The sequence below is a fragment of the Wyeomyia smithii genome, chromosome 3 (genome assembly GCF_029784165.1).
Source record: "Wyeomyia smithii strain HCP4-BCI-WySm-NY-G18 chromosome 3, ASM2978416v1, whole genome shotgun sequence".
In the NCBI taxonomy this organism is placed as follows: Eukaryota; Metazoa; Arthropoda; class Insecta; order Diptera; family Culicidae; genus Wyeomyia; species Wyeomyia smithii.
The window spans coordinates 183,206,348-183,232,336 of NC_073696.1; the positions used below are offsets into that span (position 1 = coordinate 183,206,348).

Below are 25,989 nucleotides of genomic sequence, written 5' to 3' on the forward strand. Positions count from 1 at the left end.
CAAACAGAATGATGCACAGAAGCTAAAAATCGATCACAGACACCATTTTGAATTTAAAGATGGCGAAAACCGGTGGCTGGCAAACAGCCGAGAGTGACCAAATACCCTTCAATATAAATGTTTCTGTAGCCAGAATGACACCCGGAGGTCAAAAATTAATTTCACATGCAAACACCATTTTTAATTCTAAGATGGTGACATCCGGTTTCTGGAAAGCAGCCGAAAATGACCAAATAACAACCAAAATGGGTGTTTCTTAAATCAGAATGACAGAAAGAAATTGTCTTCAAATGTAATTTTAAAATCAAAGATGGCGACTTCCGGTTTTTGAAAAATAGCCTTAAGTGACCAAATACCACCCAATATGTGTATCACCGGATCCAGAATGATGCAATGAGCTAAAAATTGATCTCAGACACCATTTTGAATTGTAAAATGGCAACTTCTGTGAATCAGCCGAAAATAACCGAATACTACTACGTTTGGATATGTCCCTAATCGAAATGATGTAAATAAACCAAACATTGACCCTGGACACCATTTTGAATTCGAAGATGACCTCTTTCAGTTTCTGAAAAATAACGAAAATAACTGAAATACACCCAATACATTTCCGGAATAAAGGTGATGTACAAAAGCCAAAGGTCGAGGATGTTGTCATTCCGATAAAACCAATCATTTCAAACAATATAAACAAATCGCAAGGAATCAATGAATTTGAAATGTTTAAAATTATTAAATTAAACATTTAAATAGGCGGGACGAAGTTTGCCGGGTCAGCAAGTACAATAATAAAAATCACATTTGATACTATTTCCGACATTAAAAGATTTCGGTTTTAGTCGTGTTTTGGTTTTGCAGCTTGAAAAACAGCAACAATAACAAACGTACAAGCAGTACGTACAAGGCTGATCTTATTGTCGAAAGCCGGGAATCCGCCAGGAGATCCATCGGCATATATGTTCTTTTCGACACAGCGAGTAAGGGGTTCGAGAAGATTACAGTCAAGTATTTTTTACACGATACTATGTACCTTGTAAAATATACCGCGTTATTTGGAAAAACGACGTAAAAACGTGTTATTTGGAAAAACCACGTAAAAAAACGTGTTATTGGAAAAACGACTTAAAAAACGTGTACAAATGTAACTGTGTAAGAAACACCCTTCTATAGTCTGTTACCGTTACTGTTACTTACTGTAATTGGTTGACACGAGAACAAAAAATCGTACATAAAAAACCGTTCAAAAAAAACCACGTTTTTGAGCCAGTTAGGTCTTTATGGCCGTCACGTGCCGGTTTCACTGTACAAGATCCCGGGAAGTACTAACAGAAACGACTGCTAGCATACAAAACGGTACAGGGTCAGAAATGAGTACCGCAGAGGTACCGCAAGGTTCCATACTGGGTCCAGTGCTTGTGAATGTCATGACAGTGTGTTGTAGCTAATGTTCCATGTAGGAGAATTGAAGAGGTCGTGCCCTCTACACATATGGACAGGATGCATTTCAGGAACAGGAAATTGGAACCGCGTCGCAGACTGCATCATTACTCTGATGATCTCGTATGAAATCACATAGTGTAGTACGACGCAGAGTGTTTTGATCTACTTGACATAAGAGGTATACAAAGACCATCCTCGATGGTTTAGTGACAACGGGAATAGTCAAAGAGCACGAAGGATTTATGGATGCACCGAATAATTCCTTCAGTATTTTAATACCCCGATAAGCACCACGTAAAAGTTAGCTTCCATCTAACACAAATCCTGTCTGGCCATGCTGGCTTCAGGCTGAAACATTCCTCTACGTTTCTCTAAAATATGATGATAATGAACTAATACGGCTAATAATGATATGTTTGCTGAACTTGAAAATAAGCCTGAATAATTATATTATTAGCTTTTGAGAAGAAGGTTGTAACCGTTAGTTACGAGACATATGCCAAAGGCGAGGGCCTAGTGTGGCTAGTAACATCTCCGCCAACCACGCTCGACGCCTGGGTTCGAATCTCAACGCCGACATAGGTGTCGATCGTTATGGGGTGGCGTGATCCACTCACAACCAACCCAACTGGTCTAGATTCAATCCTCGTCGACACCGGGAGATTTTCTGAGGCAAAAAAATCTCTGGGATCACACCTTTGTCGCATGAGGAAGTGAAGACGTTGGTGCAGGTCCGTTAATCAACGGGTCGTAAGTTAGGGTCCTGGTTGGAGTGGCCTCATCGAGCGTTGGTGATTGGCACAACAACAGTGGCGGAACTAGACCGACGGAAAATAAGTGAGAATAGAAAAAATGTCATAAACCAAGGTTTAGGCACCGGGGTTACCCATGCGTTGCTAGTGTACGCTCTGGTCGTGAGGGCGAGAAGGAGCAACATGATGGCAGTGTGCTGGTCAGACACAACTCCGATCAATATAGTTCGGATGATACCACACTACCACATGTTGTTCCCCCAAACACTCAAATATTCCATTTTAAGTGACACTATAAAAACATACAGCATGGAGACAAATCCATTTCCAAGTCGGCTTCCCTTTGATCTGAGTTGGACCCCGCCAGTGGTAATCCAGTTTTAGATTACACTAAGGTCGCTTTTTAAGCGGCTTTTTTACGCGGATTCCGGAATTTACGCGTTTTTTTTACGCGGATTCCGGAATTTGTGCGGTTTTTTTACGCGGATTCCGGAATTTACGCTGCACGTATCCCCCGCGTAAAAAGCAACTTTAGTGTATTTTCAAAGTCCGTAACTGCCATCCAGGCAGAGACTGGACTATTAAAAACCGTTTGGTTACTCCCGGTAGTAAGTCGTGCAAATATATAGTTTGTGCTATGTATCGTGTGTGTACATCGTGTGAGTATAACGTGCAATAGCGTAGCCAAGGGGGGGGGGGTCTTGGATAGTTTTGGTGGTGTCTCAAAAAATGTTTTTTGAAAAAATCGACTTTCTGGAAGACTCCTGCAGCTTGGAAACATTCTGAATTCCAGAAAGTCGATTTAAAAAATCGATTTCGAGAATTTCATGCTTTTTTCTTCATTTATTAAAAAAACAATTTTTAGCCGCTGTCGTGTTTAGTCGTGCTTCAAGACTTACGGATGTCCGATTGCAAATGCTAAGTAGGTACATCTTTTAGACCTTTGTTAGAGACTAGTAATATATGAGTACGCACGGAGAAAATACCAATTTCCTGAAATCAAGTTTGTTGATAGATTGATGTTATTAAACAAATTTTAACCTAACTTACAGAAACTCGAAGAGAAACAGCTCACTCTTCTGATTTCTTTCCCTGTGCATTTTAGGTTATTGTAGTTATTCTTTTACAGGAAACAAGGTGTCTACCATCTGCACGTTATTCAGACGAAGGAATATCGGGAAAATGTAGTATTTCAGTCGTTATGTCATACTAACGGAAGGTGGCATCAAATGTCTGTCTATTTTTGGGAACGAAATTTAGCGATTATACCTGGTTTTAGGAAACAGATTACAGCACGATTGAGGAATTTTGCATGGGGACTTTTCTGCCGCACATAGAAGGACTGACATTTGCAATTTTAGCAATTTTAGCAAGCCGAGAAAAACGCGTTTTTACATAATTTCATACCACTGCTTCTTACGAGATGGGACAATATGTTTGGATGATTTCTCGAAGTTTCCCAGAACAAATTTGTTGAGCTCATCTATTGCTACGAAACTATGCATAGTCAGCTATTATTTCCGCCCGTTAACTCATTTTCGGTGAAAATGCAAATGGGACGGACATGGTATGCGCGGCAGTTTTCGAGAAGATGAAGTTTTTGAGACCTGCTGCTAAACGAAATTCGGAAATTCAATTTCCATTATTGGCACTACATGTTTAGGGGCTGTTTACATTCCACGTGGACAACTTAAGGTGGAGGAGGGTCTAAGGGGTACGCAAATGTCCACCCTTGTCAACTGGACAGGCAAGTGATAATTATAATGTCCACGTGGACACAATATTTTTTCCAAAAACTGGAAATTTAAAAGCAATGACTAATTTCAGCTGAAGCCTTTTCAATATTTTCTTACCTCTAGTTACTTAAAGCACAGATAACAGATATCCAAGCTAGAACAAAATACTCCAGAAATCGCGTGTAAGATTTCAAATTCTTACTCGTTTAGAATGCTAACGGCATCTTTCTGCAACTTGCGACTTTAACCACTTTAGTGATGGCAGCGCTGAATTATAGTCGAAAATTCTCACAGATTATAAAGTCGCTGTTTTTGCAACCATATAACACTGTTTTTGTGAGGTTTTTGTGTGTATTTTTTTTCATATCAACACTGAAACAAACAAATTTATCGCAAATATAAACTAGGATTGAACAAAATTGTCGATTATGCACAAATTACGACAGCTCAAAATTTCTATATTAAAAAACGGCAACCCTTCTTATTGCAATAATATTGATAAGAGATGTTTTTCAGCATAAACTTTCTACCTCCAAGAAACTTCGGTTTTCTGAGGGTAATTTGGAATATTTTTTTCCTTACTCTCAATTAACAAAAGTTTCCTGCAACGTTCGAATTCGTTTTTGTTATAGTCTTTTCCGACTTCGGAACCAATTAGGGCAAAATTTGATATCAATTTCTGTTTTGATTTAATCTGATCTTTTGGTACATTTCTCAGCACTTTGAAGCTGATTTGATGGTATTCTTTTCATTTATGACCTTTCTGGTTTAGGTGGTTCTGGGCTGAATCTCAAATTAGCAAAGCAAAGCCTTGGTGCTACATTCCGATTCGGAACTTGACCTTCTGTTTTTTATACACAGACTTCGCAGCCAACTGTCAAGTGTACAGGACAATTGCGGGGCTAGCGCTACGATCCTACTGACACTAACAGTCTCTCCCAAGCCGAGACTCGAACTTACGACGATTGGCTTGTTAGGCCAGTATTGTGCCTAGAGACCATCTGGGAGGAATCTCAAATTATTATTGTTATTTTTTGCCGCAGGTTTTATGCTCAACCACTAAATGAACCAAAGAACCAAACGTTTTTGAATTTTTCATTGTAAAAGGTTGTCCACGTGAACAAAAAAGGGAGGGGGGTGTCAATGTTCTCGGTTGTCCACGAAGGAGGACAGTAGGGAGGTCCAAAATGATGATTTTTCTGTATCGTGGAATGTGGGCGGCCCCTAATATCATGCAACGGTTTACTCAAACTGCTCGTGTGTCTCACGGTAAGTAGTAACACTAATAATAGCAGGAAAACACTTCATCTTTTACGTTGTTCTCTCCACATCTCTCTCAACGATAATCTCCTGCACTCATATTCCTACACGCAAAAGTTGAAGTCTTGTACAATCATTGTGTCTTCCCGATTCGCACAAATGTTGCACAGAAATCGCACAATAAATGTGTGAAACGCATAACGCAACAGTTGTATAGCGAATACATTGACAAAGATTGAAATCAGAATTTGTATCATATACCGACAATTTATTTCTCATATCGAGTGTATTAGTGACTGCTCTTTCTCTAATGCTCGTAGATTTTCCATGTACGTGCGACGAGACTAGATACGTCACATATAATTTGCAGGTTGCTCTATCGCTTCTTTTTCGGTTCGGGTTGCGACGCGCAAGACGATGTCTCGTCGCTTTACGAAATGAGCGAGACACCCGTGCTGTACATACTAGATGCCAGTGTTGTTAGTCTCACTCATACTGTCGATGCGTGCTTGCTGCTACTCAGGAAAAAGCGTGTGTGCAAAAGACTTGAGAAGCGTAGCATATGTCTCGTTCTCAAGCAGAAAGGAGGAGAAAGGTTTTGCTTTTCGCTCGCTTTGCAAAGCTGCTTGATACCAGCTGAAACTGTTTAGATGTAGTAGTTCGGAGGTGACAAATACATTGAAAAAACGCTAGAGCATTAATTGCGTTATGCCCAACACGCAATCATTGTACTGGTTCCAAACCACATCAACAATTGCGCTAAAAACGCACGATTTTCTACTGGTTTCGCACCATCCAATTTTTGCGTGTACTACAACGCAACCTGTATTTAGAGCGAGTGACGTGAGTGCGCCAAATCACTGTTTTTTAATCCCATTTTACTATATGATAGTCGTTGATTTAGGTTACTCTTTACACAGTGCAACAAAAATTGACATTTTTTTTGCCTAGGCTTCTATATATAGTTTTTTTTTGTGTATTTTTATGCAAAACTAAATTTCCCCGAGTTTGAACATATTTCAACTTGAGGGGTAACAATAGCGCCATTTTGAATTTTTGAGAAACTGGAAATTATTGATGTTTTTTCGACGCCATTTTGTTTTAAGACCAAATATCAAAATTCTAAGAGTTTGTCCACATGTTAGCATCTTTTTACCCATCTTTTGGAAGAAAACAGATCTTGAATCGGACAAAAACTAAGCTCAAAACGGTGATTCTACGGAACCGGTTTTGGCATAGTTTTAGTATATTTCACAAAGCAAAATAATATCGATTATTTCTGAGCATTAATGGTAATTCGCTAATATCTTAAAGTGGTAGTCAAATTATATCTTATTTTGAGTAAAAAAAGTCTCAGAAATCGAATGGTAGGTGTCTGATCTACGTAAAATGTCAGCAAAATGTCGATTCGCCCCGATTCTTCTACAATACAAAAATAGGTTTATCTGCTGAATAATTTTTTGTTAGAACAATTCGGGTCGGATTCGGGTTTGAAAATATCGGGCTTAGGCCGAGTTTGGACTGAAAACCCAAAACCCGGCTATATCAAATAAGCATAATTATAAGACAATGTTGTCTGATATCATGCAGCTGTAAAAATCACTAACATTTTAATACCACTCGAGGTTCAAAGCTATAGGGCAGCCTCAAATTGGTAAAAGAAATCGCCTTGAAATCATCGGGTTCGGGTCGGGTTTGGGTTTCAACCGAAGAAAATCGAGTTCGGGTCGGGTATGAGTTTGAAAAACATCAAACCAGACCATCTCTACCAACAGGACCCTAACAACTGTCCATTAGAAACACAAATACCTGAAGAAGTTAATTTGATTTTTTACATAATCATTAGTTTTTCTTAGAACTCATGACGAAATTAGCTCCCATACGGTAGGTACCGCTTCGCACTTGCCATTGTATTATTGTATACGTATGAGCATCGAGCAAAAGCTCTACTGAGCTTGCTTTAACAAGCGTTCAAATTTGAAAGCTTTTGATTTACATTCGTTTCTAAAGTGGAGCGTCAAACTGGTTGAACAAGATGAACGAAGAAAAAGAAGAACGTGTCTCGCGCGTAAATTTAAATGATTCGTTCATTGGGCCAGGGTTAGCTTTTTAAAGATTTTATCCTAAAACCGATTTTAAAAACTTATACTTTGGTAAGCAATGAGAAAGGAAAATTTACTGTATTCATATTAAGTCTAGTAAAGTACTAAAAGTTTCATAGAATCCAGCTTAATGAAATGATTCAAAATGCATGGCTGTATACACGTGTTTATCTGATATCAACATTGAATGGTGTTTTAGTCTGTTACCTTATAGTTAGATAGGTCTATGATACACATTATCAAAATTTCAAGAATTCCACATTTTACGTCGTAAGAATCGAGTACTCTTTATATTAATGATTTTACACCCTACGTTCTGATATTTAACCATTAATCAATAACGAGCTACGAAAATTGAACCATTTCTGCGTTCAGTTGTAAAGCACCGAAGCATCCATACTATATTGTTATTGCTTGACTTTGTTTATGTTTTCAATCCTTCCCCACGCAGATCGCAGCACATGCGCTCAATGGAATGTTTGTAGGAAAATTTTGCAAATCTATTCGAATTGCCATTCACACCACCAAACCGTTGTTGTTGTTGATGCGACAACAGCCATTCGTGTGGTTGAAATTCATTCAATCGTGCACATGTGTAGGAAGAAAACAACTCACGCTCGTACCCGTACGTACACGATTTAATGTTTTCCTGCTTCTGCTTGTGTTAGTACCAGCAGCGAGGCTTACTGTCGCTTGGCTTGAATAAAAGAATCTTTTTATATCAGAATTGTAAACAACGAGTCATTCATTTTCATACGAAAGTTTGCGCCGTTCAAAGATGGCCGTGTAGTGTTTGTGCTCCGCAAGTAAAAAGTGCAAGTTGGAAAGTGAAAATTCACTCATCCTGTAGAGGAAAGTTTGCTGAATTAAGTAAGAACTATATATTTTGACTCTAGTTATTTGTTTTTGATATAGTTGGAAGGGGGAAGATTGCAAAGTTTTGTTTGAAATGCCTACGTAAAAAGTTGGCATGTACGAAACCACATTGTTGTGAAATTGTTGAACTTGAAAATTTTAAGTTAGTTTGGATTGTTTCTTATTCGTTGAGAAATATGTATGAAAATCCAGAAGTGACCATTTTTGTAAGAGTGATAAAAGTTTAATCGAGCTATAAAAGACTAAGGACAAATTTGATTTGCGAAGCCATATTTGAAAATAACAACAAAGGAAATCATCTGGGTTCTCTCCCGGGAAGTACAGGGCGATGATATAATCATTGCTGTTCATAATTTGCCAGCGTTTGTGCTTTGTGGCTAAATACTTATAGGTAAGTGTGTTGTTTTTACTAACATATACGACATTTTAACTAATATGTTATACAAATTTTCAACTTGGGCCAAATATTCTAATATTCACATTCGCTAGGAGGTAGCAATATGATCCTATAAGCCAGAGCTGTGTTTGGAGCGTAAACATACTAACACACTGAGCCACTGATGTATAGAAATGATAGGACACGGGCTAGCGCAGATCGTTCGATCGAAACACCCTTCCCTCCAAACTGCTACGCTCTGCGTTCTATAGGGTTCTGGACTCGTCAGGTGGGCTGACGATAGGGAGTTACTGGTGGGGAATGGGTGGAATGTTTTGGTTCTTCGCAATTGATTGCACTGGCGGGCCTGTTGTGTCGGGACTAGGTGACGCGATTTTGGTTTCCTTGCGTACCCGTGTTTTGTTATTGAGCATCTATTTCACTGGGTTTTTTGTATCAATTATCATATGCTTGTTTCTTCCTCGCCAGAATCAGTGACGAAGGCTGAGACTTTTTGTGGATTTGGATAGTATTGATAGGTTTTTGGGTTGATTCGGATAGCAAATTTTTATGTAGGTAGTAGTAGTCTGATATCTTTGATGTCAACTTATAAAAACTAGAGCTATTTATTGAATTTTAGTTTTGTCCCAAAATATTCCAATAAGAAAAAAAGGTTAAAATAGAAAATTTTATAGTTTATTTTTGTACACGAAAAAATGCAAGTTGATTGATTGTAACTCTTTGAAGCGTCATAGTTATGATAACATTATTATTTTTCACTAATAAAGTTATATTAATAACTAAAATCGATTTTCAAGAAATTGCTGAGTCCTTCAAAAAAAAAATTTTTTTTTAAGTAAATATTATTGGTTAACCTACGCAATCACAATTCAATAAATAAACTTAAAGAAATTTCAGTGGGCCGCTACTGGAATGTTTCGTTCGCGCGAATATTCACAACAACAAAAGTTACGCGTTTGAGCATTCAACAAGGAGTAAAGCGCATGCGCATATTTTGAATGTAACCCTCGGAACTTTACAGCTCTGTTCGTCTTTGCTCAGCCATACCACGCGCACAAGGGGTGGAACACAATACGAGTCACCACAATAGTGGACGGAATAACATGAAGGATGGGATTCACTATAACGAGTGCGAGCTGTTCTCCCTATAGGTAATGTTGTCCCACTGCCGAGCTGACAATTGCAAGTCCACATATACTAAAGAAGATCTAAATAGGTATATATTCAAACCGACCATCATCGGCTGTTCTACGAGTGCTGCTGATGGATGGCGCCAGTTCAATTGATACCGGGGATGTAATTGAATTATTGATAACGAACCAGAAAATGTGGCTCGCCACTTTGCAAATTACATACAACTTGTTGATGTTTATTTCTGCACTGGGCCATTTCCGCAGCCAATCACGCGCTTCATTTGTGAGTGTGGGATGTCGCGAATTAACTGAGGCTTTCTCGAGCCTGTGTGCGGCAATTTAAAGCTTCATCATCGCAAGAAGTTGTTTGCTGTCTCAAGTATAACCCAAAGGATGTGATGATAAACAGTTTTTCTGCATTTATTTCTTTAATCTCGTAACTAGTTTCGTACTGATACCTGTAGATGAAAGTTTTTTTTAACTAAAACGATTTTTGCCAGGTGGTGATTTTTTCTCTTGTTTTTTTTTTGTGTGCAACTAATCCTTATTGATTATGCATAACAATACATAAAACCCATTAAGCGCACGAGAAAATGTGTGCATGAATCCACTTGGGAATCCGAAATTCAACCCTTGTTCGAAGTTACGAACAGGTTTCATCATTACACAATCTCAGCGAAGGGTTGTAAGAGTGCCGGAATTTTTACCCTAGTTATTATCTAACAGGATTTTTCCCTCTATCGTTTATAATAAAGAACTTCCCCTCGTATAAATACCTATACCTATTTCTGTCGAATGACCCACTGCCAACTTCTTTGACAGGAAAAACTTCCGCGAGGGTACACATTTAGAATCTACGGTAATGTGTATTTAGTTTTGTAGCGCAAAGAAGGGCATTGAACCTGATGTTAGCGAATTCAAATTGCTTTATTCTGGTTTTGAGATCTTTTGAAATGAAGTTTTTTATTTCAGAGCACAACTCTTTGTAACAATGATGTACTGATTTATTAGTATAAAATAATACAATAGTGTATTTACATGGAAATACGCTTTTGCAAATGCAGATTTTGTGTAACACGTGTTATTTCTACAATCGGTGCAAAATAGCGTATTATTTGGAAAAATCGCCAAAAATCTTTGCAAAAAATATAAAAGCGAATTTGCTCAATTCTTGTAAAAGAGCAACTCCATGAAAAATGTCCCAACTTCAATATATCCGTTTAATTGTCATTTTCGATTCGACTAAAACTTTGCACAAATGTTCCTAATTTTTTTAATCAAGATTAATTCGTTAAAAAGGTGAAAAAGCCCTGTTACAAAGACATTGATGGTTACAATTGAACCAGAACTGTTTGTTTGATGGGTATAACGTCTTCGGCAAAGTTGTTGATAATTTTGTTCATCCGAAAAAAATACACTGTACATACACTGAAATTTTTTTTTTGACAATTCCTGACAATTCCCAGAACAATGTTTTTCATATGTCCTAATTATTTTTGGAAAATGCTGTATACAGTTTGTACGAGAAATATTTACCCGTGTTAAATACTGATAACGGTTAGAGATTACATCGACATTCCATTTGAAATAAGGTTTGCAATCCCGGCTATGATTCCCTGGGAAATATCTAAAACGCAAAGCTGACATCATCGAACTATTTAGCAGCACTGAAGTGCACATTTAACTAAGCATATTTGTTTGCTGGTGTGATATCAAACCCTTTGATTCGATTTTTTTATAAAAATATTTGCTCTCTTATTGGCTTAACAAAAAATTTGGCAAATATTTGCTTCGTTTGATGTCGTTTTTTGCTAGCGTTTTCTCTACTGAGCGAATATATACTTGAATTTTTTCTTTGTTTATACTGAAATTTCGTGTGAGAAAACTACATCATATGGATTTCAGTGTGTCACTTCAAATCCAATGTTTGGGTTCCTCACAATGCAGTCCTTGGAGTTTTTAGGAAAAGTGAAACTGATACACTGCCGCTCTTCGCATATCCATCCCATACCGATTTTTGATGATTCTGACTTTTTTGTGGGTATCTGTTTAAAATCATCTCAAGCTTTGAAAAAAAGCTGAAATAGTAAACTTTGCTCATGAAATCTGAAAAATCAAAACCCGTTTGTGATGTCCCATGTCGAAAATACCCTTTTGTTATACATTTTTCTTATAATTCAACTTTTCTAACTTCTGCTATGGGACCGACATGCTAAGAGCGGCAGTACAGGGGGTAAATAAAACGATTGAGACTGACAAAATCTTTTTTTCAATTTTAAAACGGCCAGAGCTTCACGAAAAATGATCAATTTTGACAAAACTATTTTTTTAAAGGGGGGGATTTGTTACTAGCTGAGTATGTGTGTCCAATCACAAAGGGTGACTTCTCAACACTGTTAGAAATTTGTAATTTCAATTGTTAGGATTTGTTTGCTTTCTCAATTAGAACTTACCGGTCGTAGGGATTTAAACCTACTTATTGGCTATAAAGAGTGCTTAACGTAGCAATTGAGGATTGCAACGATTTTTGTCGAAAATTGTTAAATTATTATTATTATTTGACATAGCTTCTAATGGTTCAACATCAGTAAGTCTATGTAATTCGAGTGTACCAAACCAAGGAGGACGCTTCAAAATCATTTTCAGAATTTTATTCTGAATCCTTCGGAGCGTTTTCTTCCTTGTTGAACAGCAGCTTGACCAGATCGGTACAGCATTAAGTATTGCTGGTCTGAAAATTTGTTTGTTAATCAAAAGTTTGTTCTTTAAACAAAGTTCAGAATTCCTGTTAATGAGAGGATATACGAGATGTTTATCTCGTATATTTGATGCACTTTGCTTGTAACCTTTCAATGTGCTCTTTGAAAATAAGTTTTTTATCGTAAATTAGTCCCAAGTACTTAACCTTGTCAGACCAACTTAATATAACCCCATTCATCTTGACAAGGTGATTATTGTTTGGCTTGGACAAAACTAGTTTGTACCATTCAAACATTTCGCCCCATCATTTCTATTCCAAAACACTACCAGTGACATACGGACGCTAGGTGCTAGCCGTTGAAAGGAGGAAAGACAAAATAGTACCGGTCACCTTGTGCCAGGTTTTACCCGTAATGCTGGCGGCTGTTGGTAGTACATGGTTTTTACAAAAGTACTAAAATCGTTCTGGTCTCACAAAAAAAAAATGTTCGTATTTGCTGCTTACTGAGAAAGGGAGAATACACCGAATTCGCTAATTCAAATGTTTGTCTTGTCATTACAAGCTACGAACAAATGCTTTTCTAATTCGAATATCTGCGAAGTGAAGATGCCAATATAAATAAGGTTTCATTCATATATTTTATTTATACTAATTATTGTTCGAAGCGCTCTAATGTCTCAGCAAATAAAAATGCACTGTTAGATAAAAAATATAGAAAAATACCGTAGTCCTACGTCATGCGGTCATGTCTTTGATACCACCCTCCTACTATTTTTTTCTTGTTGGGTGCAATTTACCTTGGGCTAGCAGCACCCTAGCAGAACTTGACGAAATATTGAGGATGTGTTGGCCTTACTAAACCAAGCAACTTTGTAAACTTTTTTTTGAAAATTTATCTGGACTAACATTCGAAAAGGTGTGAAATTTAAACCTCTTTCTTATAAAGCAATATATTTTAATAATGACGAAAGACAGAGAAAGGTTCTCAATAGTTAACTTCTAGAAACTTATCTGAATTTTCATTCAAAAATATTAAAAAAATTGAATTGACTTTCCTATAACGGAAAAATAAAATTTCGAAATCAAAAAGAATGGTTATGTCAGATTTTTTTAAATGATTTTTCTACATAGACAATTTAGTTGCCTAAAACTCTTTTGAACATATCACAGTAGGCATTCCTAAGTAAAAATTTTTTTTCTAATAAAAAACGTACCCAACAGTGAAAAAAATTGTAAAAAGCAACACCCATAATTAAACAATTAATATCTCGTTGTCAGATTTCTGATCTTTAGGTACTGAACTGGTTTATTGAAAATATATAAACCTAAAAGGAATAAGATGTCAGAAAAAGTTTTTCACGCTGTAAAAATGTACATTCCGATACACACTCCCAAAATCCGAAGCATTTTCGGTGTAGTCTAGTCACGTCAAATTCTTAAGTAATATTAGGAAACTAGGATAGTTTTCCAGTACAATGAAACCTGTTTCGTCAAAATTTATTCAATTTTCGTGAAGTTCTGGCCATTTTGAAATTGACAAAATTCTGCCTGTCTCAATCATTTTGTCATGTTTTGTCATTTTGTGTGTTTTCGGTTTAGTAAAAGTTTCTTGAACTGTAAAAAATATTTCAACCCAACTTGCAAGTTATTTTTCGTGAAAAATTTGCTGGAAAAATTTATTTCATTTTTATTTTATGGTTGGAACGCAGAATTGCCAAGTTATTCAACTAATACAATGAATTTTACCTATGATGTACATTGAAAAAAAAAATGTTTTTTTAAACCCGTGAATCTATTCGACCTGAAAAAATAATCCAATAACTCGAAGTTAGTGCAATTTATGTGATTGGTTTTTGGTCGTGGCCGCGATATCAACGTAGAAATCATCTTCACAGGGAAGTTACGTAAGCATGCTCTAAAACTGACCTATTTTAAGTTGTATTGAAGTGTGGATTTTTTTTGTACAAATAATAATATGTTTTCAGTGGTTATTTAGTTTTCTATCATTTTCTACCAGATTGACTGGATCTATTATAGAACACCGTTGATTAGCGAAATAGCATACCAGTTAATGAACTTCGAAAACTCCGAAAACATTTCCGATTTCCATCATTTTCGATAGTGAATTGACAAGCATGTCTAAAAAGACAAATTTATAACGCATTCATGTAAATCTCTACTATTTACATTATTTGTAAACGACATTTCCTTTATTCTAAAACATGTAAAAACTCTTATTTATGCCGACGACATAAAACTTTTCATTGAAATTAAAAACGCTGATGATGTAAACATTTTTCGTAACGAGATGAAATATTTTTATATTTGGTGTAAAAAAAGCCTTCTTCAGCCAAATGTAAAAAAATGTAGTTCGATGGCTTTTGGCAGAAAAAGAAACATACCAAGCATAATTATTTCCTTGGGAGATCAGGTAGTAGAGAAATGTGAACGAGTTAGGGACTTAGGAGTTATACTCGACTCAAAATTAACATTCACTGATCATTACAATACAATTATCAATAAGGCTAGTAACATGCTCAGTTTTATAAAACGTTTCTGCTATAATTTTCAAGATCCATACACAATAAAAACACTTTATAATTCCTATGTCAGGTCACTTTTAGAATACTGTAGCATTGTTTGGTCTCCGTTTTCTGCAACACATGTAGACAGAATAGAATCAGTTCAAAAACAATTCCTGTTATATGCACTTCGTAATCTACGATGGACGTCATTTCCCCTACCATCATATGACGAACGCTGCAGACTTATTGACATCCAATCATTCAAAGCCCGTCGTGAATTCGCAATGATGTCATTTGTTAACGATATCGTATCTCAGCGTGTCGACTCACTCGAAATATTATCAAAACTCAATTTTTATGTACCTTCTAGAAATTTACGATCGCGGACTTTGTTTTCTTTAAATCATCAACGAAACAATTATGATAAATACGGGCCTATTAATCAAATGATGTTAGTGTATAACCAACACTGTGAAGCAATTGACTTTTCTATGTCGAGAACTAAATTGAAACAATATTTCAATTCAACGCGCAATAAAAATCGGTAGAATACATTCATTGTAATAATCCGTCAAGCAAAGAAACCATTATTCAATAATGTATAAACTCTTTTTTTCCTCTTTCACTAGTATAAATAACATATAGCATGTAGGTTAGTTATAAGCATATGTAGTCTACTTTGGTTTGACGAAATAAATAAATAAATAATAATAATAATAATAATAATAAAGTGTTATTTTTCAACATTTATTTGAGCGCAAGTTACAAACGTCATAACTTGCACACAAACTTTGATCGAAGATTTTTCTTTTTTTCGTCTCAGTGTTATTTATTTTTTGCCACCCCCTTTGCTAACTTTGATAACCTTGGACATAAAAAGAATTCGAAATTTGTATCAGCCTTATTTGAGCTTCGCTATTCGCGCTCGAAATAAAATTTATAATACTGAACATTCAAACAATTAGCAGTTTCGAGCCACACCCCGCCCAATTTCCAACGAATTGTTACAAGAGCTGACATTGATGATTCTAGGTTATCCTACAGTTGAAACAGCAGTGGCAGAATAAGCGGACTAAAGCCAAGTTGTGCAGAAGGAACATATATTCCTATATAGGTATGTTCAACAAAAAATTGTCAGCGAATTCAAAGTGATTGTTTGACAACTTGAAGACCCTGAAACCTACTTCGACGAATAGTAAGTGTGTGTTTTTCTCTTCTGTAAATATTTGCAACAAAAATCGATCGCGAATAGAATTTTTTCATCCCGGGTTCCGGGAATTCCCGAGAAATGAGATTTTTTATCCCCGTTTCCCGGAAAATCTGTTTCCGGGAATATTGCAAAATCTAATTTGAAGAATGTTCTAATTATACTTATGATTATTGAATAAATAGAGTTTGTATATGTATTTTTTTGGTGTCTCTGTGTAGTGAATGGAAATGTGTATTTATTTAAATGTATTCGACTAAAGTTGAATTCTTAGCACCAGTGAAAAAACACCAACAACTCAATTTCTGAGAACCACACAAAAAATAATTTGTTTAGGATAACTGACGGTTTCATCAGGTGGTATGCATTATGAGCAGGATTCAGTTTGCCAAACTCTACTGTTTTTATTTTACTTAGAAACTCAATGTATGTTAACTTACCTTGAACATTGAAGTTTTTCTGTTTGCATGAATGAATTACTTCAATGAAAACTCAACATATTTATTTAAACTGCAACTTTAACACATCCAGATATTTCACCCGGCCGAAGAAAACATTCACGAAACATATCTTCACCGCTAGCGATATTTGGTTACGTTTCACTCGAGAAATATACACTTCTCTTTTTGTTTCAATAATTTTGAAGAGCTTGCCCCCTTCGCCTGTGATACACACTAGATTTGCACTCACAACATGCAACATTCATCTTCAAATCTATCTTAGCAATAGCCGGAATACCCGAACGCTTCACTTTACCCAAATCATCCGAAAAAATTCACAAAAATTCTTTAGTTTGCTTTACTTTACAGAGTAGGTCTCCCACTTAATCAATGTTGTGCCTGAAATTATGTAACTTGTTTGATTCTCTGGTCCCTCCTCGACTGTTCTCTTTTGCTCTTGATTGAAGAAGAGTATAAAAAATCAAGGTTATTATGGATCGGCTGTATTATTTTGTCAGGCTCATTGACCAAATCAATACTTTGATTGATCGATTGAACACTGGTAACAAAATAACTGTTAAATTTATTTGCAATTACTCGCGCCGATTGTTCTTCTAGGCCATTAAAAGTTATGGATTGCGGGCAACAATCTTTACTTTTCATTAGTTTTTTTTTTTAAATTTTCCATAACTGTTTGCTGTTATTTTGATGTTGATCAATCTTCCGCTGTATATATTCACACCGTGCCTTTTTCAAGGACCGTGAATACATGTTACGCGCCGCGGTGTACCTATTCTAATCATCAGTACTGTTACTTCTGTAAAACAACTTGTACTTCCTCTTTTTCGTTTTAAACGCAGAAGATCTAAAGAGTACCAGCTGTTTGCATTATGCAAATTACCATGTTTTTCAAAAACTAAACTATTGGTACATTCTTTCAGCGTGTTGGTAAGAACAGCTGCTTTATTGTCCAAATCACCAGCTATTGGTTGAAAATCCAAGCTTCTCGAAACAAGTTGAGACACTGCTTGCTTCGAATATCTATTCCAGCACTTTATCTTTACTTTATCATAACGGTTTTGGTCATTCTCAATAAAAACACAAATTGTCTCATGATCTGTTATTTTGTAATCGGCCTCTGTAAAAGAATGAACATTATCAAAATTTGAAAACACGTGATCTATTAATGTATGAGAATGTCTGGAAATTCTTGTGTATTGACAAACCGTTTGTCTCAAATTGAAAAAAATTGCTAATTGCTTCAATTGATTCGAATTTGGTTCATTAAGCCAATTAATATTAAAATCACCAGAAATAACGTTCAATTTATTCAAATCAACAAAAATCTCCCACCAGTTATCTAAAATTTCCAAAAACCGCTGGTCACTTGAACTGGGGGAATGTTATACAATTCCAAAATTTCCCATCGTCATGCCTTTTTCAACTGATATACTCAGGAACCAATTGTTTTCAACACATTCGTTTAACCGAGTGTTGAATTTAATAGATTCCTTGGCGTAAATAGAAATCCCTCCTGTATGTCTGGAGTGTGACAGGCAAAAAGCAACTTTATAACCCGAAATGTTCAATTGATCAAATGCATCAGCTTCACCTATATGAGTTTCAGCTAGCAACACTAACATCGGACGTGTTGTTTCCACCAGATGCCGCAAAGCGGCATGATTTGTAGATAAACCAGCAATATTTAGGTAAACTATCTCTAACTTCCTCTCACATTGCCTTTTTTTCAGTTGCTATTTACTTAACAACATGTTACTTTTTCTTTTTTCAAACAGTCTCCGATATACCGGACAGTTTGTACTAAATGGTGGATGTTTTACGTCCAAGTTCAAATTAAAGTCTTTATTAGATTTCAAACAATTTACGCAATTAGAAATCAGTCGAAGAGCATTCCGATGTTTTATGTTGTCCGCTACACTTAGAGCACGTTTCAGTATTAACACATTCTGTGCTTTTGTGTCCGTATAACAATAACGGCCTCTAGAACCGAACACCTATCCCTCCCAATGTTTACTTTACCAGCAGTCATCAAGTGGTTAAAAGTGTCCTTATCAACTTCAATAATTGTGTTATACTTATTATATTTGAAGCTTGAATTTACAAATTGCGCAATAACTTTGACATCATTAATACCGAGGTCATTATTTTGACTTTTTAACAAGTCAATAAAGACTTCGGGGGAATATTGATCACTCATTCCCACAATTTTCAACTTAGGCTTAGCGTTTGTAGGAATAACAGCATTATATTTTTCACCTAAATTGCTTTCAATATCCTTTTTCACGATCTTAATGTTATCCCCTATTGCACACTCAGCAATTATCGAACCTGCTTTCCCGTTTCTAAAGTTTCTAATTTTGTGTATTTTCGGATCTAAATTGTTTTTCCAAAAATTCTAGTATCTTTACTAGATTGAGAAGACTCGACTCGTTTAATCACAATGACCGGCCGAGTCTTACGATTTTCCGCACGCTTCAATTTATCTGCATTCCCACTCGACCCCGCCAAAACGTTGGCGTATATCAAAGCATTTTCAGAAATAAAAACCTCGTCATTTTGCTTAACCGCATCTTCTATTGGTTCGTCACGCTTATTCGAAATTATTCTTTTCTTGTTGGGAATAGAGTCCGACTCAGAGTGAATCGTTCTCTCAGTTCTAGACCTTTTTCTGCTCATTGCAGCATGTTTATCCCGATCATTATTATTACCAATTAAATTCATTTTAAAATCATCCAGCTTTTTGGCAACATTGGCTTCAATGTTTGCCATGCTCTCACGAAGAGAGTTGTTGATCGATTTTAAAATATTTTCAATTCCATTAGCAATCGCGCTGTTTATCTGGGTTTTGATTTCGCTTTGGTTATATTATACATCGTCGTGTTGGGTTCTCAATGGGTTTATGTACTAGTAATATAATTCTAAATTTGTTAAGAAATCAAATCTATGCATTAAACAATCCGTACTTAATTACAACCATTTGAATGTGGAATAACGGCGGAGATTTCACACCGAGTATCAGTCATTCCGTATCTTATATTTTAAACACATATTTCAAATGAAATGTAATGCATTGAAAATTATATACAATTTTTTATGTCTTATATCATTCATTTTGTGGTCAGTAATAAAATGGAAAGAGTCACTAGAGCCCCAATTTTTTTTTCTTAGCCCACTCAGTATAGCCCTGAAACAAGTTTAATTTGTGGACGGCTAAACTTTAAAATTCAATTACTTAAAATAATGTTTTTGATACCTGGTTCAGTTCAAGTTGTCAACGTTTGCAAAAAGTGTATACACTATTTATATAAACAGAAAAATCAAACACATAGACACATAGATTAATTGAAATTCGGAGTAACAACCAGTAGATAGAGAGAAAAAATAAACGATGTATTTTGAGTAATGAAGTTGGGGTTGCTTTAAAATTCTTTGCTAAATTTTACAATGATTGAAGGAATGTGAATGAATATTTAGAGTTTATGCGAAATATGGGTAAGCCCTATTTTCTTTAGATTAAGACTGCCAGCCTAATTTTTAAGTAAATACAAAAATAGAGACAATCAGCGAACGCCTTTTATGAAGGACAACAATTCTGTTGCTTACCTGAAGCCTTAATTCAATTTTGGAGCTATTTACGATTGTTCGATTGTTGATCCCATGTTGCAATTCGCAGTAAATCAAGAATGTTGACATCGGATTCGTACGAAATGTACTACAATATCGAATTGTAAATGAGGTTAAAAGCCTTGCACGATTCAGCAAAACAGCAAGCAAACGCTCGTGTTATAATCGCATTCGAACAGCTCGAAGACATGATCCAATTTCTTCTATCGACTTATGGTTTTAGATCAGCACTTTCATTGGTCGTTTTGGTTCGAATTTATGTTGCATATCGTATTTATCGCGTACCTAAATTTTTTACTCGTTTTGAATTCACTGTATTGAAATACGAGCAGTGTCTATTTAGAGCACAAATATGCCTTCGCAATCGTATCGGGCTTACTGTGTGTCGGAATACTGCGAGGACAGTGATTCCCATCGATATCGACTGTAGACACACTGGGGACACTCCCGAGCACTGAAATGTGCCCAAACGATTTTCGCCAAACTTTGAGCCATTTTGGGTTTTCTCCGTTATCGGGCAAAGAAACCTTATCCGGTAAGTTAGTGACCGCGTTCACGGCCATACTTTTCAGACCACCAATTTTTTGAAGCTACGAAATCTATGAAACCGCAATACGGTTGCGCTTGTACGTGCCTTTGCGAAATACGAGTTCAAAGCTTACGCAAACGACTCGTTGTGTGTGTATATATTGAGGATTGAATAACGTGGTCTCCCCGCGAGGACGAATCGATGCGGAGAAAACCGTTATGTGTAGGTTTTGGAAGTATTCAAGGATACTGTGGCACGTGCAAACTCTGATATCCTTCTGAACAGCCGGCACATGTTTGCACAAAGATGTATCTATTTATTTATCCACCCTGGTATGCAGTAAACTTTTGCGATAGCTAATCGATGAAATTGTTGCCTTGAACAGTCGCTTTTTCCGAGTAAGGAAATAGAAATAATATTGGTAATAAATTTTAATAACGTAATGCGTAGCCTGACTGCCACCATTTCCATTTCGAACTTTTTTTGTCGTTGTTTATTTTACACGATGCTGGAAATATTGAGTTTAAAATTTGGTAAAGTCAAAGTATCATATATTGAAAACTTATTAAAAATTCAAACGCAGCATGGGTACTATTTTACGTTTGTGTATATTTTCAACAAGTTTACTGTCAAGGTAGCACGGCTTCTTCAAACGCAATTGCTCCGCAGATCTTGCACAACAAATATCTTAATCTTCTTGACCTTCTTCTTATATGGATCAGTGGTTCAGTAATTATTTCTATAATTGAGAGATTCACTTTCTGATGAATTAGTTCTATTTTTAAATAGCAAACCTACGGGGATGCAAATATCGGTCAAACAAACAGATCCTTAAATGCTTTGTATGTATTAATGATAAGATTGTAACAAACAAGGAATATGTTGCTGTCTATTGGTGCGGTCAGTTCCACTTTCCGAAAGTAAATAATTGATGCCTAAAATGAGCCCCCAGTCGAGCGATGATTCTAGAGGCAAGATACCGCACCGTCGCACCTTTACATACATCGACCTCCTTAACCAAACGGCAAAGCGACGAGCTTCTAATACGGGAATAAATATACTTGTTACAGGGAAAAACCGTTCCCCGAGTCAAAACAACAAACCGTAAGCGTTGGAGAATGGGGAAAACATCTTGACAGGTTTTTAGAATACAACTGGCATCAGGCATTAGATACTGACAATGAATAGTAACAACAAGGCTGTCAGACATATGAGAACAAACTAGTTGCAGATCGCTTGAAATGTGTAATATGGAATAAAACTGATTGTCGTAAACAAACTAGAGATTTATTAGAATGTTGTTTTCTCATGTGTTGTAAAGGTGTTTGTTTGTTTGCTTTGCGGTTTGTTCACTGCAAAGTGAGTGGGGACTTATTTTTCAATAAATATTATTTTGAACATTAAGAATAGTCAGTGATTGATCGAAATGGATTTTAAAATTCAAAAGTTACCATTTGAAACTTGTATCTTATATTTAATATAAAATTCATCCTGTTTTTTATTTTTATTTTATTCATTTTCACCAATCAAGGCAAAACGTTTTTTTTACATTATTAAAGATTGTCTTAAAGTGTAACTTTAACATTAAGTTAGGCGAAAATTGCTAAAAACGAGTGCTCTTTTTTGGGATTGGTAGAAAATTTACTATGTTTGAATCAGTTTTATCAACAAACATACAAATTATAACTTCAAAAATTACTTTTACAGTCGATCCGTTATACCTCAAATTTGGAAGATACTCAATAAATGCTTGAAAGCATTTCATAAGGAAACTCTAGCAACAACAAAACATTACATGCAATTTCACGCAGACAAATTTCGACAGATACCTATTTGCGATATATCTTACAAGCGCATTTCTTTGATCGTAACAATAATTCTGCTTATCATTGCTGTTAGTTGCCGTTTCGATGACTTCACTTCTTGACAATGCTTCGATGTATGCACAAAAGTTGGCAGTTTTCTTAAAATACTAATAACAGTGTGTACTGAAAAATTTGTCTTTCTCTATTGTATTTGTTATACCTTCTACTTTCGGATAGCACTTGTAATACAAGCAAAACTTGTGTGTTCAGAAATAACATAGGTACAGGTACATACGTCCGTAACTCTGTGAAATGTTCCACCCGACAATGAGATATTTTTGGAGATGTAGGGGAACCACAGGCAAGATTGTTACGGTTAAAAATAATTTTACAATCAACGAAGTTCATCATACTCAACATTGAGATAAAGCATAACCAGCGCTAGATTCCGTTATCGGAAACTAACCAGTCCATAAAAGCACTGATAACATTGCTCACAAATACTCGACTTTTAGTCTAATATAAAGGAAAAAGAAATAGTACTTGCGTTAATAAGCAAAAGTATTTAAATACAAAATAGCCATTTTTGAGTCAGTGCCGAGTCCAAAATACGGCTTCTATGCTGCAGTCGCCTCTAAAACCAATTACGCAGGCATCTTCGTCGACAGCACACATCCAACGAGTGCGGGATCTCCTGCTAAATATAGACTTTGCTGGTCGTTCCTTCGGCATTCTAGTTACATGTTCAGCTCTTTGAAGCCTGCCGTGTTTTCTCCGCTCTATTTGTAAGCCTGGTACATTTCATGATTCATATGTCCACGCCGAATACCATTTTCCAGATTGTTACCAAGATTTGATCGCAAAATACTACGCTCAAAAACTCCAAGTGCTTACTGATCCGCCTCTTTTAGTGTTCATGCTTCATGGTCATAGAGGGCCACCAGGACAATTAGTGTTTTATAGAATGCAAGTTTTGTACGGGTTTACAAGCTGCGATACCTTAGCTGGTCACGCAATCAGTAGAAATCCCTGTTTGTGGCCCATATAGCAAGCAAAGCCTTGGGTGCTACATTCCGATTCGGAACTTGACCTTCTGTTTATTTATACACAGACTTCGCAGCCGACTATTTAGTGTACAGGATAATTGCGGGGCTAGCGCTACGATCCTACTGACACTAACAGTCTCTCCCGAGACGAGACTCGAACCTACGACAAATGGCTTGTTAGGCCAGCATCGTACCTCGAGACCAGCTGGGAGATTTGTGGCCCATATACCCGAGTAAATAAATTCGTGGACTATTTCTAATAATTCCCCATCTATCATCACTGACTCCATCTACCACCACTCCCGACGTGCTACCGCGCTCTCTACCAGCCACCATGTGCTCATTTTGGTAGGACTCATGACATAGCCTACTCTCGCAGCTTGAGGTGTCCATAGGCCGCTTTAACTGTTTTATGATTAATACCAATGATGTCAATATTATCTGGAAAACTTTGGAGCATATGAGATTTCGTAATGATGGTGCCACTTCTCTACACGCTAGTTGGCGAGCAAGATCTACCATAACTCATTATTCTCAACTGAATCATACGCTGCTCTGGAGTATATAAAAAAATGATGAGTCTGCAAGTTGAATTCTCGAATTTTATTCATCGAGGTTTAATCGCAAGATGAACATTTGCTCCGTAGTGTAGCGTCCCCCTCGGAATTCTCCTTGGTATAAGACCTGGAGCATCAAATTCGGATGTGGCCAGTTTGGCTTTGAACACAGCTTGTGACACACTTCTTCGTTGTTCCAAGGTGTTGATTCCAATCAGTCGACAATTGTCCTAATAGGAATGCAGATTTTGGGTATCATTCCGAAAAATGCTTCGTAGAACAAAGTAAACAAATTACGCTGAACGCTCTCTCTTCTGTTCATCCAAAATGCTTGATACGCGCACCAAACAAAACTAGCAAACATTTGAACGAACCAACTGTGCAGTACAATGCCTCAAAGCATAAGGGATCATCGAATTGATTAGCTATTTTAAAAAAAAAGCCCAGCTGGCGATTGGCTATTTCAACAATAGTAGATATATGCAGCTTAACTCTGCTTAGTTTGATCTAAACTATATCATATTCAAATTGGTTTGCATGTTGTATACGATGATAACTTATTACGAAATATTTATCGACACATAGCATCAATTGGTTTCTGATACACCAGTCGCGAAACAGATCAAGCAGTTCTCTGCAGTCCACTATTCGGCGAATAGTCAAATATTTTTTTAGATCATCAGCAAAAACAATTTCTCACCTCGATTGAGAATAATTGCAGCATCGTTAATATATAATGAAAACAACAACGGGCTCAAATTACTATTCTGTGGTACACCGGATAGAATCTCAAATTCATCAGAATTAGAGTTACCGATTTTTACATAAAGTCGCCTGCCTATTAGATAGGACTCCAGCCATTTGCAATATCTTCGGGTACAGCCTATTTTTTCTAATTTACTCAAAAGGATTGTATGGTTCACAGTTTCCAAGGCGGCTTTTAAATCGGTATATATCTACTTGGGCTTTAGTACTAAAATTCATGATGTAATGCGATTTTGAAGAGTCCAGCGGGAATACAGTTCTTCCCAGCCGTCTAACAGTTTCTTAGCTCTTTCACCGCTTTCTTCGCCTCGTCCATGGATGTTGGATCCACAGCTTGTCTATCATTTTCAATAGTTACCCTGCTTCTTTCGACATCTCTTGCTGTCACGCCTGTCAACAGACCACTAAAGTGTTGTTTTCAACGCCTGGTCATCCCTGAGTTATCGGTTATCAGACTCCTTTTTCATGACAGGGGCTGATATGTTTCAATTCTTAATTCCGTTGATATTTTTGCAAAAGAGCCTCGCATCGTGCCTAAAGAATTATCCACCTTCGCAAGAATACGCTCCTAATGCTGACGTTTCTTCAGGCATTGGGTTCCTTTCAGCGGCACATCACGCACTATGGTGCTGATCGCTCTGTGGATATGTCTCAACTGTTCAACCCCCTTCAACTCGCTCATCGATCCACTCATCAGCTTTCTGCGAACTACACCTCCAATTGATAATCGCTGGATACTCAACCGTATCTTCCGTACGATCGTTGGGAAACCGAGTGAGAATTTTGCATACCACGAGATAGTGATCCGAGTCAACGTATGGTCCTCTGAACGACCTTACGTCTGTAACGTCTGAAAAGTGCCGACCATGTTCGGTCTGAGAGCAGGCATCCAGGTGGGCTTTTGAATATTTCGGCGTACAAAATAAGTACTCGCCTAGGTTCATGTCAGTAATTTCGTTCCGTGGTATTGTCTGTATTGTCGATAGTAATTCATATTTGGTATGCTACGTTATAGTTCCAATCGGCGGTTGGTTACTCGATCCCGGCTATGGTTACTCGTATCTTGGTCG

At 36.7% G+C, this 25,989-nt stretch overlaps 2 protein-coding genes across 4 annotated transcripts in view; one reads left to right on the top strand and one right to left on the bottom strand.

Annotated features, from left to right (window-relative positions):
- LOC129731708 (uncharacterized) overlaps positions 1 to 25,989 on the bottom strand; it is a 101,453-nt gene that overhangs the window by 63,282 nt on the left and 12,182 nt on the right. The window lies entirely within an intron of this gene.
- LOC129731705 (protein CREBRF homolog) overlaps positions 8,025 to 25,989 on the top strand; it is a 47,304-nt gene continuing 29,339 nt past the window's right edge. For both annotated transcript variants that reach the window (XM_055691918.1, XM_055691921.1), the window contains exon 1: positions 8,025 to 8,560. The gene's annotated coding sequence lies outside the window, so the exon portion shown is untranslated. The remainder of the gene's footprint in view (positions 8,561 to 25,989) is intronic.